We start from the raw sequence: 13,930 nt of genomic DNA, 5'->3' as shown, positions 1-13,930 counted from the left end.
TTATATTATTTAATGTATGTAAATAGCCGATCGCGTTTTCTGATATATTATATATGAAAAGTATTTATATGGTAATTATGAAAAAATTAACAACTTTAATTTTAATAACCTAAATTTTACATTTAAATATTCTTATCTTTTAGGAATTCTCTTTTGTATTTTTAATACGTTCAACAGGCACCTAACTATAATTTATTAGACTCCACGTTTTACGTAATAATTAAATAACACAATGAAGCTACAGCGTACTTAGCCTTACACTTCATAGATTATTAATCATATTCGTTGATAATCGATCAGTAGTCCTGCTTAAGCAACTCCGTTGCCGAAACTTAATTAAATTAATTGGCCCCACACAAGCAATTCTAACAACAATTAACTCCCGCGGTAAGGTCGGAAATAATTATTTTCATATCGATTGTAATAATCGATTACGATACGGGATTACGATTGAACAATGACCGATTCGAATCGATGAAAGATGTACTGACATTGTGTTATAAGTGTTTGACATGTTTTGAGATAAACACGTCGAATTGTATATTTTGGAGTTTCGATTTATTCTTAAATCTAAGACTATCCATTATATCGATATTTCGATTCAATTCGAATCGAATTGATTTTTTTCTTTGCAATGTTTGCCTGGGTGAGATAGCTTGATAGGGATAAGACCGCCCGTTGGTCTTCTAATTATTTAATTATCTAATGCCAGTTTTGTAATGCAACGAAGATAACATAAAATTACTAAATACTTCAGTTTTATGGTCCTAAGTGTAGTCCCCAGCGACACTCATAAAAACATAAAGTATAAAACGTTAAATGAAATCATTTAATATATACCATATAAGTACACACACACACACACGTATGCCAATATTTATCAGTTTTTTTATAAGGACAGACATCCTATAGAAATAGTATAGATAAGCTTCTCATCTGTCATTTCACGGACACTAGCAATATATACCTAATGATTGTAATATTCGTAATCCGATACCTTGTTATCGGGCTATTAAAGATATATTTCTTAAGCCATATTAATATACCCTTTTATAAGGTGATAATCACGGCGTAATTTCGGTCATCCGTCATTATACAAGGTTAAATCACTCAATACATCTATTACTTCGACATGACCTTACATACTATACAATTGTTTTATCAAAGAGATTGATCAATGACAGAGGTCACACTATTATGAACGTATGATGAATAAAAAATCCCTTTTATAATTAATGTGAAATAAGGCGCAGTTAATTTTATCTGCAAATTATTATTAAATGTTCATGTTGTTAATACTGTAAAGTTGGGAGTTACTTTTTCATGTTCAAAGACTTGATTTAGCTGGAAATCGAACTGGAGATCATATAAGATGGTAAAAAACGTTTGTAGCACGTAACTTGGTATGGTTTTCATGAGGAAATATATAGTCAAAATAGCAGTACTAGAGTTTCTTTAATAAATGTAATAATCGTTTCTATAACATATATCTTTAGAAGTTATTTCTTCTAAAATATATTACATACTTACTCCGCTGGCGAAGTGGCGCAAGCCTTGGTCTCCGACACTAGAGAACCTTTGCCGATCTCGCGCTACCGCTTTCCAATCGGGAGCCAATTGGAGATCTACTCTTCCACGGCGGTTTCTAGAGATATCTGGTCCAACCGACGGCGGACGGTTGAAGTACCGAGTTTTAATTAACACTCTGATCTTCTCCTATATTCTCAACACGACCAGCCCAAGGAGGAGGGTTGGTAGCTCCACGTTAAAAGCATTGTCACAAAACCGAACAGTCAGAGCATATTATATAACCATGGAATATTTTATGATTATATAACAAAGATCTGTTAAGACTATGTATGCCAATTATATGATTACACTTATGGTAATCAAAAACATGTACATACTTAAATACATTCAGATTTTATCGTTTACGAATAAACTAGTATTTCAATTAAAAGATCATTCCGATAATAATTGAAAGATGTTTGCAGATTTTTAATTAACTCTTAAGCTAAATAATTGATAAATATAGTAATGTTAGTAAATTTCACTTGAAAATTTCGCTCGCCATTTATCACAATTACTTGTAAAAGTGTCAATAGAGGAAGAATAAATTACTATCGTAGGGTTTTCGTATCGCCAATCTGTCATTATAATATTTCCATTCATTCGACAGACTGACGATATGTCATTCGATAACGTTAAGGCTATATTTTAACTGAATTTGCACTTGACTGAGAGTCAAATTTCCATATTTGGGTTATACTAGTTCCATAGTTGTATGTACAGAAGTCGCTAATGTCCTATGGAGTTTAAATTTCTGTTATAAAAGTTAATAAGAAACGAAAGGTTTGGAATCGCAAGACTATTAATTACTGTATATCAAGCCATAACTGGTTAAGCGAGTAGCAATATAACTAATAAAAATGAAATATCACAAGTCCTGAATCAAATTACGAATGCACCATAGACCAGACGTCTATAATCTTTGACTTTTTCATTGTTTGAAAACATGACGAATATTTAATTGTGATGGCTCAATCATAGTTTATGAAAAGAAATATAATTTTTGATGTGTGATTATATCGCAATTTTTGTTTGTCGAAGTTCGACAGCCAATTTAGTTTCTAATCATTCATTTGAAGTCAGTGACCGTGATTGAAGTTTCGTAAAATTATTGTTTATGTCATGCGTGTATCCTTCGCGTATAACCTCGATTGATACGCTGTTTAAGGACTCCCTTATTATCTATAGATTTAAATTAGACAAATTTATAATAGTTCATTTGTTAAGGTCCTTTTAATAATGATGAGAACAATGGCTAACATGAATCAACTGAATCATATTTTCCTAAACGTTTATCCTTTTCGCGATGTTTTTAGTAGTATTACATTACATTTCAGACGTCTTAGATTCTTTGATAAAAATGTTCTGGATCAACAGGCGACAGTTAAAATCTATTAACATGAAAGACAAGAAGAGAACGAATATAATTGATTAGATATTTTTAATATGTTTAACAAATCTAATAATAAGAATATATATATATATATACTAGCTGACCGGGCAAACGTTGTTTTGCCATGTATATCATTTATAATTAAAAAATAGGGGTTGATTGTAGAGGGGTGAAAGTTAGGGGTTGTATGTATTTTTAATGTTGTATCATAAAAAAATAAAAACAGAAAAAAATATCTAAAAATAAAAAAAAATATTAAGGGGTGGACTACCCTTAACATTTAGGGGGACGAAAAATAGATGTTGTCCGATTCTCAGACATACCCAATATGCACACAAAATTTCATGAGAATCGGTTGAGCCGTTTCGGAGGAGTTTAACCACAAACACCGCGACACGAGAATTTTATATATTAGATATATATTTTATAACCCACATGTTGAAATGTCATTGTAGTTCTTGTTGCACTAGTTAACGTCTCTCGTAATTAAGCTTTAACACAAGCCTCTGAGTGGGTTTCCGCCTATACGTTTTGAGATCTAAGTCATATATCAGACACGATCGCCGCCCAACTACTATCTAATTTCTAATCTAACTACAAGTTAATTAATAGCCACTTGTTGAAATCGATTTTAAACTTGATTTATATATCAAATGACCTGCATCGAATAACGATTAACAAAACTAGAAACTAAGGGTATCGCAAATCCATTTGATAGTGTGATAAAATCAAAGAGATTTGAGGAAAAGATATCATTGGTAAAGACGCTTACAATGAGGCGACCTATTTCAAACAGTTTTGCTATACCACTGTTTTGTGTACACTGAAATATTGGTAATGATTTTTTATTTATTATTAATACGGAAACATTTTGACGGCTCATTGGTCTAGTGGTTAGTACCCCTGACTGCGAATCCATGGGTCCCGGGTTCGATCCCCGGCTGAGACAAACATCGATGTGATGAGCATTTGGTGTTGTGCTTGGGTCTTGGGTGTTTAAATATGTATTTATATGTCTATCTATCTGTAATATGTATGTATATCCGTTGCCTAGTACCCATAACACAAGCTTCACCAGCTTAGCATTGGACTAGGTCAATTGGTGTGAATTGTCCAAACAAAAGAAAAATAAAAAAAAACAAACATTTCATTAAAAACACTAACTGCTATAACAATTTTACAACAACTAACATAAATAAGCGATGTGGTCTAATAGAAAATTCACGCAGCATAAACTGAGACTTAACTGAAAAAGGTACCGAACACTTGTCTTCTGGGTCCTATTGGAGCCCAATGCTATTAAACCAATTAACAAAAATAATGAAATTCATCGATCATTAATTCTATAAATATGTATTTGTTTAATAGATAATTTATACACGTTACAAACGAAACTGAATAAAGCAATTAAAATATAATTTTTATGTTAATTTAACGTCATAATTAATCAACTACCGTTGATTGTAAATGTCATATCCATCATAAGAACAAATCATATATTTTATAGTAGTTGATTGGCATACATAATTGTTCATTTAAAAATAAACATATTACCGGAATATTTTAAACAAATAACGGTTTTCATAATCTTCGCAAATGTCAAGGAAAATTCAATAAAATCGCATACACGATTTTAAAAGGCTTCCTACGAATGGGCACAGAAACAGTTCATATTGGTGAATTTAATCGACTCTTTTTCCGTAAAGCAAGACAAGGCTTTGTTCTATGTCAGACCCAATCAAATTTCTCGCCGCGGCATGTCTTGCTTAACTTTTTTTATCGATGAATACTTGCAGCACTCATAAAGCAATGCCTGTCTAAACATATAATTAACAAAAATATTGCAACAGATGTTCGGAAGCTAATAAATTTGTGTAAATATTATTACTCACTAATAATACATTTTTACAAGAAGGTTAAACATTTATTTTTAATCGGTTTCACGCTTTTTTACTGTTTGCTGATTTAATGGTATTTACATTTAGCCTTTGAGATAATGTGGAGTTTATGTCTGACCTGATGACCCTTGATTAAAAAATGTTTTATGAGATATGACTCATGTTCAAATTATTTCTAACTCACCAATATGTGAGGCGTATTTGTTCATGATATTACTAGGTCGAGCTCATTGCGTACGCATAATCAAATTAAAACCTTATTTTACCCGTCTTCAATCTAGAAGTTTTTAACGCGTACTCACGAATTTATAAAATCTTCATATGAGAACTGCCCTGCGATTCGCTCTCAAATCAGTCGTGAAGCAGTCATTTTATGATTTGGCATTCTGATAAAGAATAAACTACAAGCTCCCACCTTTTCAGAATGCCAAATCATAAAATGACTGCTTCACGACTGATTTGAGAGCGACCGCCGATGCCAAAACCGCTGTGTGAGTTCGAAAAGTGAGTTACAGAATCGCAGGTCAGATAGAGAGAGAGAGTTTACGGACTCAGCTAATTTAAAACGCATCGAACCACAACGAAAAGAAAGGATATAATATATACATACGTGCAAGAGCGGTTGTATTAAACGGTTAAGGTAAAAAATCTTTCAATACTATTTCGTCACAGCAAGGTTTTTACCTCCCTGAATTTCCCGTCAGGGGAAGCCGCTAGATATGCTCTTGGGTATGTCGTAGAAAATGTATGGTATACAGAAACCCATGTATAAGCTATGTTTTTGGTAAGAAGCAATTAACACTTATGTACTTAATTAGAAGTGATAACCGCTTGGCTAATAGGCTGTCAAAATCTGACGCCTGACATTGCCTATTTGCGGCAAACCACAATTATCGTTTCACACGGCTGAAATTGGCCAGTCATTTGCTTATGCGTCACATTAGTAGGATTAATAGTATTATTATAAGTTATACTGTTATATACTATTCTTAATTCGCCGCCTTAGTATTGTTCGAATCCACTGGTAAAAAAATATTCACTTCAGAATCTTTATGGACGAACTCTCCAGGATTATAATCGAAATTCTCATTATAAATGTACCATTCTAGTGGTGTAAAGATTATGAAATCGGTCATATAGAATTTAAGTTTAATCATTACTGATATGCAAAAATACAATCATACTCTTTGTAATATTATTAAGTAACTACAGAAGGCAAAAGCCCAAAAAAGTTTTCAAATTTAGAACGAAATTAAATCAAAAATCATCAATGACTGCAGCGTCTACTTAGTTGGGTGTTAAGCAAATGAATGTCTTCAAACCTATTCACTTACGCTAAAACAACGTTTTCTTCACAATCACTATAATGCTCCATGAAAACCAAGTAGACCTTTTTATGCAAATCACATTGGCAATTACCAGAAAGAAATGGTTACTTCACGTATCTAAGCTGTGGTCGTGCGATGCCTTTTCGGGTTTTGTTTTAAACAAGTCTATTGTTCGTCAGTTTAGTAATTATGGTTACTGTTAGAAGAATTCTTACCACCCTAATTATTATTCCTGGATACCAAATACTAGATAACGTACCATTATTTGGTAAGAACCGTTGCATATGATGCTACAGATGGGATTACTTTATAGCGTTAACGAAATAGATGACCGAAGATTATCTATTAAAAAAAAAATTGTAGTATGTGTATAAGATCCGTATGATGAGTCTGGGTCTGTTTTATTGTAACTATATATATATATATATATTGTGTTGTGCTATACCTGGTACACGTAAATTTTGAGGCTAAACATGCAAGTATCCTCCTGATGATAGTCGTTCTCCGTAAACGCATTTAACTTAAATTTCTGTGTCATCTCTGTACTAACTCGATTCGTTTGGCGTTGATGCGCTTAACATTCATTCGGTTTGTTTCATTGAAGAATGCCAGCTATTCAGCTTCAGAATGGAAATGGATTTATCGAACAAGGCAGGTGGCTAGCTAAATTGAGATGTTCGTTAGTCCAGTAATGTTATGTATCTGGACAATCTGTCCGCTTGTTCGCCCACCGTCGATCGTTGGACGCCTCACTGCACCGGTTTTTGAGGCAATTAAGTGGCGTGAGGATTGTGACGTCAGTATGTGATTATTGATAATTCAAAAATAGAATTTGTGAAAACGTAAGGTCAAACTGAAGGTACTAGTTTTTACGCTAAACAGGACAAGGTTTCTTTCGTGCTATGTGAAGGGAAAGGTAAGATGCTGTGACTTAATTCATTAATATTGAATAAAAAACACATAAATTTTTCTAATACATGATTTCAAATGAGCACATGGGTCACCCAAGTGATAGCTGAAGCATCACGGGCGCATTGTCGGATATACGTCACAAAATGACACATTATATTTCCTATTACATACATGGTTGCGAATCGGCTGATGGGTCACCCAATAGAGGCACCAAAAGCGACACGAGTCCGTCGCCAGCCTCTTGAGTATACAACTTAACCGCAATAATAAGCAAAGAAGTACGCACCCTCATAAGAAAATTCAGATTTTCCTTGAAGAAAAAACTTCTCCTGGAATTAATAATCTTATAAAACCAATTCATATAAACTGTTATGAAATTCAATCAATAATTTCAATTCTCGAGCATTAAATGTAAATCTGTCTCCTTAAAATACGCTGCACTAATTGCATTAAATAATGTTTATAGCAAACTATCAAGCTGCTCATAAAACTCATCATATATCGTCCTGGAGATATATTGATTAGTGCTGGAACATCACTGCTATTTTAGAACGGTATGTCACTGTGTCCTGTTCTAAAATAGCAGTGATATGCTTATCAGTATATTGATCTTAAGAATATTTGCTATTAAAGTATATCTTAATAATTTTTGGTTACTGTTGATTGACTAAATCAGACGCAAACAACTTACTAATATTGGGCAACCGATAGATACCTCACGGTAGCGTTGTTCTTGAGTATGAACCTGACATCCTAGTATGATTTAATAAAATTACAAAAAATCGGTTGTCTGTAAAGTCGGTTTACTGACGATAGTTAAACGTGACAACGTCATAAAAAAAATATTGATGGGATGGTTGCATTTTTCAAAAAAAAAAGTTTTTTTTATTTGTTTGATAGGTATTTTGTATGGATATAGAGAAGGAGGTAAATGGAAATCACAATTGAATTGATCAAGTTACATTTATTTGTACGCATAAATACAATTATGTCAATTTTAAATGGAACGCCTCAGAGCGAGGTAACGCCGCATGAGTCATGTTTTTTCGTGCGTGCAGCCGGCTCCATCGAATTATAAGACGTTGTCACGTCAAAATAAAAAATATGTTTATTATGGAACATAAGATACATGTATCACTTATTCCACGTCGTTAAATTTGAATTTGTAGGCATCCCTACTCATCGGCAATGAAGACAGAGGGTGTAGGGCGAGAGAAAAAGCCGGCGTAAAAAACTTAAAATATTGAATATAGTTAAATATTTCAATCAATTACAACAAATTGTTACTTAGATGTGTACCTTACAAAATCACAGCTAAGTATCCAGATAAGAGACCATCCCTAGTCATCGTTATTTCAACGGCATGCTAATAGATGAGTGGTACTTAGAATTGATTAACATTACTCGAATGCGTTTCAAAACGATCGCCCGCGAGTCCTAATTAATTGTAGTAACAATTAAATATGTGTGTTATTAATAGACATTTAGGTTTTTGTATATCAACAGTTATTTTTATTATTTTAAGAGCTTTAGAATCTCCAACCGTTATTTTATTATTTCTATTAATCGACAGAGTGATAAGCATAAAACAAAATTCGCTTTTTGTTGTGACTTAGAGCAAATGGTAGCCGTATGTCAAAATACAATTTTTTTTTTCATATTTAGTAAGTCTCAAATCTGAGGGTGAGATCTTTCTCTTTTTTCTTTCTCACTTTTTTACTCGCGCAATATCTAGTTTCAGATACATATTAAATACATTAAGACGGTGTTTAATATAGTATCAGGAAAACCCTTAAATGTTTTTCTTTCTAATTCTTTTCTGTTATTTATTCACATAAGTATTTTATATTTTTACATGGTATGGAGACTGTGGCTGACTCTCTATTTGATGCAATTTTTTGACAGGCCACCTCCAATTTTAACAGACTTTAAAAAACTGTTATAGAGGTTAACTATTCGACCTATATTTTTTACTCCATTGTAGTGTATAATAATTTAAATATTCACTTGTGATTTATAATTTCTTTGGCGAAATACACATGTCAAAGATGTCCTTTTCCTCTGGAATATATTCAATACTTAATCATCCAGACATAGTAAATAGACAATAGACACAGTAGACATATAGAGCTTGATATTTAATTGTGCACGTTCATATGTCAATTTATGAAACCGCGTGAGAGCGTCAAAACTAATGTTCTAACATTAGAATCAGTTACAATTCGTGAGGCGATTTATACCGACTTTGAGTAATCGTAGGGACGAGTCAGCTATTATATTTGTATTAAGGATTCATTTGTTCAGTTGTTCAGACTAAAAGGAATACTGGCATTCGCAAAACACGGAGATGTGTCGATGAATTAAGTAATTAATTAATATCAATGCTGGTATAACATTTATTTAAAAGAGCGAATGTGTTAAATAAAAATGTATTTAAAAACTATTTAATACGGGAAATAGATAAAATGCTATATTTGTAAGTAATGGACTATTTTTCATACTTTTGCCATCTTTATCACTTTTTTGTAATGGGTGATGATTAGTGATACCTGATGTTAAGTGATACCGCCGCCCATAAACACTCTCAATGTCAGAGGGCTCGCGAGTGCGTTGCCGGCCTTTTATCACGGTCATACTCAATGATAGTTCAGGATTGTAAGTAAAGCATTTGACGGTAATTTGATTACTCAATTCGTAAATCGAATCAGAATTATCAAATTATCATTGAGTACTCATCAGAATATATTAGCAAACCGTAGATTGCAGTTACCTAGCAACTAGATCTTAGCAAACGCTAGGCTTATCAATATTCTAATCCATCCTTAGAAAACCCTTTTAGAAAGTGTAAATCCCCTTATGTAGGCCCATTAGAGTCTGGAATTATTCGATATCTTATCGATGTAATCGGGCTCAGCTTATTGTTTATCGTTGTTAGCTTGAGAAAGTATCGATATGGATCGATTATGAACGGCTCGTAAGTGCAGTGACATCGATTTTTTTAACAATGACAAATTTTGCTGTCAAATGGTAGTGCACGTTGTGAAGTTAAAAATCAGCACATTGCATCTGTGTATATTTAAATTAGGAATAGAACATTCTTTATGCATTCGAAATTTAAATTTGGGTGATTTGTGAAACTTTTTAACGGAGATAAAATAAAAATCATTGTGTAACCAGTATAGCACTACCAATGTAGTAGATTATTATACCATCCATAGTAGCTATATAATTATTAATATAATCGAAGGTTGAATACAAACCACAATAATTTCGGATCCGCATTCTAAAGTACTAGGTATTTTTTTCTTACTAAATGCAACATTGGTAATTTCGTAATTTTAACATCAGAATTCGTAATGAGCCGGATATAAAAATATTGTATCACTTTTAATAAACTCATTAGTAATATAAGTACACAATACAATAATGATAAGGGTAATAAATGTTTGTGGAGAAAAAGTATTTGGGTGGAATTTATCAATTTGTTGGGACATCAACAGCAGAGCAAGAGTTCCCCTCTTGGCAGAATACTATAGCGACCCCATTTGTTTATTAGTGTATGTGAGTTTCGGTTTATTAGGTAGAACTTACGAATTCCAAGCAAACATTACCATAAACAAAAATATGCTTTTAATAGCTATATTCTGTCAAACCACCTTAGGATATGGATATGGCTTCATGATCACTTTTGAATTCTCAATAGGCATGAATAGTTTAGCTACAATAACTCATTTTCTTTCGTAGTTAAAAACTTACTCAGAATTTTTACCGAATATCAAAGTATTGCGTGTAGTAAAACTTAGAATGTTGGCCAAGTGGCTTAAGCGTGCGACTCTCATTCCTCAGGTCGTAGTTTCGATCCCCGACTGTGCACCATTGGTCTTCCTTCCTATGTGCGCATTTATCATCTGCTTGAAAGTTGAAGGAAAACATCGTGAGGAAACCGGCTTGCCTTAGACCCAAAAAGTCGACTAGGTGTGTCAGACACAGAAGGCTGATCACCTACTTGCCTATTAGATTATAGCCCCACTATTTTTTTTTTATAACTTATAATACGTTATACTGAAGTAACAGACTTAACAATAAATTGGGCCACCTTAAATTGTCGATTGTTAGCTTTTGCTTATCAGTAATCAACTCCATATATTATTTATGGTCTGAAAGTATTATATATAGTTAATTTATGTGTTGACTGATGATGATAAGATTTCCTTACGGAGAATGTAATCTTTACTTTCTTGTCTTATAAATACAATCGCTTTAGGACATTTCTTGTTTTCAATTCTGCTATAGGAGACCTGGAAATACTATTAAATACGCAGTTTAAAATTTTAAACATATTATTGAACAATACCACTGTTAAATCCCGTGTGCTCCCTGTTGATAAAAAATGTGTGCGTGTACTAGGTGTACACACGTAAGAAGTGAAACTTCTTTATGACCTTATTTTTCGAAAAATGATCTACTATATGCAACTTAACGAAATTGGTTAAATAAAGTTTAACAAAAGGCTTTTATTATCATAGACATGAATACAAGTACAATTATTTCATTTTACCTTATTACTACTAAGATTATTACAGAATTATTAATTGTAATAGAATTATTAGTATTACTATCATTGTTATCGTTATTATATATTTTTGTTACTAATGGCTTCGAATCTCTTCGGATCAACCGTGGTAGGGACAAATTTCTCCCATACGTCGATAAAGAACTGTCATTCCAACGCCGATAAAGAAGTTTGACTTCAAAAAGCAACATGGCGCGTAACGGAAAAATGTGACGCGTAACGAAAAAATGTTATACTAAATTTTTTTCCAACCCCGATAAAGAAGTTTCACTTCAAAAATTCTGACGTATCGGCCCGGATGTCCACGCCAAATTGGATAAGTACGCCTCAGCCCTGGAAGCTAGGGATAACCACAGCACTCTTCAGCGGAACACCGAAACAACATAATTTTTGTTTTTGTATATATAATACAAAAAATAAAACCGACCAGGATTTTTAAAGAAATAATCTTGGTAGGTAATAGTCGTTTCACTCTTACCCTGTATTATTAATTAGGGATATCAGTTCGAATAATAAGTTTTTGTTACGCTATCCCAATGTTGCGGCATCATAGCTACATGGAGAGAACTACTACAACTTACAAACGCTATTAGAAATTACAGAGTATGGACGCTGATTTTTGTAAGCCCACGTACAAACAAAATAGAGGTGATTATAGCGGAATAAAAGTAATAATTATTTTCACTTGTACCGGAAGGATTTTTTTTCTTGTTTCTATTTATTATTAATAAGCTTACGCTGTACGACACAAATCAGACTTTTGAAAGTCAGTTCTAATTTAAAATAAGAAAAGGAAATGTTAAGGAATATTATTACATTTTTCAAATAAAATGTTTGAATACCCTTTTTAATCAGTGAGTTCCGTGTCAGTGTTTATGTTAACGTAAAATTGTAAACACCGTTAGATTGTAATCTATCTCGCGAGATTATAAACTGTCGACAGATTGTGAACCTCAGGTTACTGCTTACAATTTAACGTATTATTATTCGGTAGATTGTACTACACTAACTTAGTTATCATTCAAACTTCTTTGGTCAATTACAGATTAATTTTACTTTCCAACAATTTCATATAACTACCGAATAATAATACGTTAAATTGTAAGCAGTTCGTTGAAGTTCACAATCTTTCGACAGTTTATAATCTCGCGAGATAGATTACAATCTAACGGTGTTTACAATTTTACGGTGACATTTATATCTTCTATTGATTTTGAGTGATTTTTATTAACATATACAATTCTAAATCGCAACGAAACAATAACCAAATCCTATCGAATTATCAATGCTCGTGTTCGCATTTCGAATGCTACCATTTTCATACACCGAAGAACATTATCTTACTATTAACTGTTTTATGAACAGAATATGTGTGTAATCTAAATGACAATACATATGTTTCTCGGCTTGTACTTTCTATTCAACTGTAAAATGAAGGCTCTAATGAGTTGGATGACTTAGTCTGTGGAATTCAAGGTATACGGTTGTCTTTGATATAAACATTCATTATTCCCAATGGTTTCTTGATGTCTTATATAAGATTTAAATACTTTGTTTTAAGTATCTTTAACTAAAGTGGAGCTATGGCGAACAGATACATATAACGTCTTAGTTTTATTTTTGGTGGTGGAGACATTAGATCTTTAAAACATAGAATCTCTTTTTTATTACCGAAAACATACAATTAAAAGCCGGAAACGCACTCGCGAGCCCTCGGGGATTAAGAGTGTCGATAGGCGGTATCACTTAACATCAGGTGAGCCTCCTGCCCGTTTGCCCCCGTTGTAATGTCCTTGCAACACACATACAATACAGCTGTAAATATAATACAAAAAGTTTTTAACATAAATAATTACATAGTAAAGAAAAAACTTTTTAACCGGATTTAAGTTACGTATTATTATAAATTTACAATTATTTAACATAATTTTAAACATCCTACTTTTTCACATCCAAACACCTTTTGTCTTCTGTCACCGTGACCACGCACGCAGTAAAGCACGCGAAACGTCGGTTAAATTTAAAATTATGTTAAATAATTGTAAATTTATAATAATACATAACTTTAAACCGGTTAAAAAGTTTTTTCTTTACTATGAAAAGGTTATGTCAATAAAAGACAATACTAATTACATAGTACTTAATCATACTAATTACAAACACGATTTTGCTTACCTCCGACGACAATATAGTCGGTGAATTAGCCAAAGCAAATATACTATTTAAAAAGTTGCGACAAAAGAGTTTAAGTCAGGAG

General features: G+C 32.7%; 1 protein-coding gene across 2 annotated transcripts in view; it reads left to right on the top strand.

Annotated features, from left to right (window-relative positions):
- LOC125051565 (neuronal PAS domain-containing protein 4B-like) overlaps positions 1-13,930 on the top strand; it is a 94,029-nt gene that overhangs the window by 34,386 nt on the left and 45,713 nt on the right. The window lies entirely within an intron of this gene.

Source organism: Pieris napi, chromosome 8, assembly GCF_905475465.1.
Source record: "Pieris napi chromosome 8, ilPieNapi1.2, whole genome shotgun sequence".
Classification (NCBI taxonomy): domain Eukaryota; kingdom Metazoa; phylum Arthropoda; class Insecta; order Lepidoptera; family Pieridae; genus Pieris; species Pieris napi.
The sequence above is the reverse complement of the archived record's forward strand: the minus strand, read 5'-3'. Positions and strand labels throughout refer to the sequence as shown.